The sequence below is a fragment of the Crassostrea angulata genome, chromosome 8 (assembly GCF_025612915.1).
Source record: "Crassostrea angulata isolate pt1a10 chromosome 8, ASM2561291v2, whole genome shotgun sequence".
Lineage (NCBI taxonomy): Eukaryota > Metazoa > Mollusca > Bivalvia > Ostreida > Ostreidae > Magallana > Magallana angulata.
In genome coordinates, this window is record NC_069118.1 from 1,329,213 (window position 1) to 1,332,089 (window position 2,877).

General features: G+C 36.6%; 1 pseudogene; it reads right to left on the bottom strand.

Annotated features, from left to right (window-relative positions):
- Nucleotides 1-200: 200 nt before the first annotated feature.
- LOC128158677 (uncharacterized) lies at nucleotides 201-2,318 on the bottom strand (annotated as a pseudogene).
- Nucleotides 2,319-2,877: the final 559 nt, after the last annotated feature.

Genomic DNA, 2,877 nt, shown 5'->3' on the forward strand with positions numbered 1-2,877 from the left:
TAATACAATGGGAATCACTATATTATTTATAGATTTTTGTTAAGTATTGCAACAAAAACATGAGAAAAAAAATTGAGGATCACTGAAATAATTCAGAATAACATTTCAATGTGAACTTATAATTAAAATAATTTTTTGAGTTAGGTAATGTTTAATTAACCATAAGCACATGTACAATACAATGTAATAATAGCAACATATCTTAATTGATATTGAACCACTTTTTCACTGATCAAATATAAATATTGATGTTTCTAGTAATGTTAATCTAAACATATTGTATTATGTTAATGGAATTGACTGAACCACATCCTGTATTCTCCTCTGTGTGGCAGTTTGTATTTTGTGGAATGGATATTGTGTGAGTGACTGTTGGTATGAGTATAGAGCAGCCTGGAGGTTCCCTGTGATCTGCTGACAGATCCCCAGGATCTCCCAGGAGATGTCTCTGCAGTATTCAGATACATACAGTCCCTGATCACAGTGGACTACGACCAGTAGCTCATCTAGAGCTGCTTGTGATAGTGTTGTATCAATGTGTCTGTGACACAGGAACTCTAGGAAGTGTAACATCACAAATATTGGGACATATAATATAGGCTCCCTGTTCTTTTCAGCAGACTGTTGTTCTGGTGTTAGTTCACTGATATAATAGATTAGTGTTCTAAGTTTGATATCCATTGCTACAGCCTGTCTCATCTTTACAGACCATGACTGTCCGCCTACAGCTTCAGTAAACATCTCTCTGTCTACATGTCCCCTATACATTAGATATGGCTGTGCTAACTTGACCTTTGTAACCTCTATAACAGATAAAGCTTCCCTGTATCTGAGTGTCTTGTAATAATACATGGCAATGTACAACATGTCAGATATACACCCAAACTTGGCTGCTAATTTCAGCATGCGACAGGACATTTTGTCAGCAGTATATACATCTTTGTTAACACCCGTGTTAGTGTGTATGTTATGTATTATAATTGCAGTATTCTTAAAGAAGGCAGATGCAAGATTCCGTAACGCGACAGCTTGATACTGACACAGAGGAGAATCTACCAATTGTTCTACTTGAAGTATAGCTTGTACAAGGGGACGAAGGTCTGAGATCAGATTATCAGTTGAACAACATTGTTTGACAAGTTCTAGATCACTATCAACTTCGGACATAACAATCTCATCTGTACAAAGAGAGAGTCTGGGATTGTACATGACATCAATGATGTAGGACCTGATAGAGGGACTCTTTAACAGACAGGCCAGACCTTTGTTGTACAATTCATGTAACTGTAGGAACAATTTGTTTTGTGCTGAGCCATGGATTTCTCTCTGGAACAAATTGCTTTGTGGGATGAAAAAGTTGGGACAAACTCCCTCATACACCCATTTAAGAAGGAGTTTAAAGCAGACCCAGAAACCGGCTAAAAGATTTTGTGGATTCCAATGAGGTAGTGTGTTTTGTTGAATGGTCCAAAGAATTGCTGTCTTTATGTGATAGGAACTCAACAATCCACAGGTATCTGCACGGAATGATTGCCCAAAAATAATTTCGTGATTGATAACTTCCTTTTTGAATATTTTAAGCAATCCATAAGTCAAAAACTGACTGTGATTCATTGAGGACACAAGTTTAAATTCTGCCTTGGAAAAAAAAAATCTTCCACTCTTCATCCTCAGGGGGTCCTCTTGCGCCTATTGGTATATAGTGACATCCATTTCTGAAAATGTCATTGACAACTTCAGGATCAGGCCAGGAGTGACATCGGTCAAGCCATGAGCATGCAGACTGCGGCCAAAAGTCACACACAAAACACCAGGCATGATCATATTCTACTCCCCTTCTAATACCAGTACTAACGGGTCCACATATTTGGGAATCAGAAAATACAATTGAACCAGTTAACCCTCTGTATATAGAACTAGATATATAGACTCTGTTGTTTATTCTAACACACGCTGATTGGACTTCATTGTATCTTGATGGTGTCAATAACTGAAGTAAAGTGAATCCTGGTGGACTCTCAGAACTGTCAGAGAGAATCAAAGTTGTATTGGCTGTGTTGTAGTACTCAGACTGAGACATGTCCATGATCACTCGGTGGTTGTTTGGCCAGAACATAGTGTCCATATCTGATCCCTTCAGCCTGAAACCTTCTTTCCTACTTCCACTATCCATCTGAATGATCCCATCATTAGGTGTAATTCGTCTGATCACCATTTCCCTGATGACCGTTCCCTCCCTCCTTCCGGCCACCTGTTGTGAGGTCCCCATTATCTCACACAGTCCCACAAACACTGACTCTGACATGTTTTTCATTCCCTCACTCCTGTCAATATCAATACCAATATAAAATTATATACATTGGATGCTCCAATACTTCTTCTCTTACAATTTTCTTTTTAACAGCACAGCTTAATTTACTCATTGTGTCTACATTTAGCTTAAAAAGTATCATCAGAAGTAGAGTGGTCCCTATATATGTTTGGTCGTAGTCCCCTTGTATTATATGTAAAATAAAAGTAGTAGAGAGTTGCGACCAAGGTACACATGTACAACCGGAGGTCTGAAAAAGACGGACTCATAAATGCCGTTTGTTTAAATGGTGTAATTATAGGACACACTTATATATATATATATATATATATATATATATATATATATATATATATATATATATATATATATATATATATATATATATATATATATATATATATATGTATGTATCCTGTAAACCCAACCGGGAATCGGTTATTGTTGAAATAACGGTGAAAAAATTATTCTAGCCGAATACCTGCCCTTGAACAATAAGTTTGTGAAAATGATAACCTTGTAAAATGGTTAAATATAAAGTCTTATGTAAACAGCTAGTGTTTTAT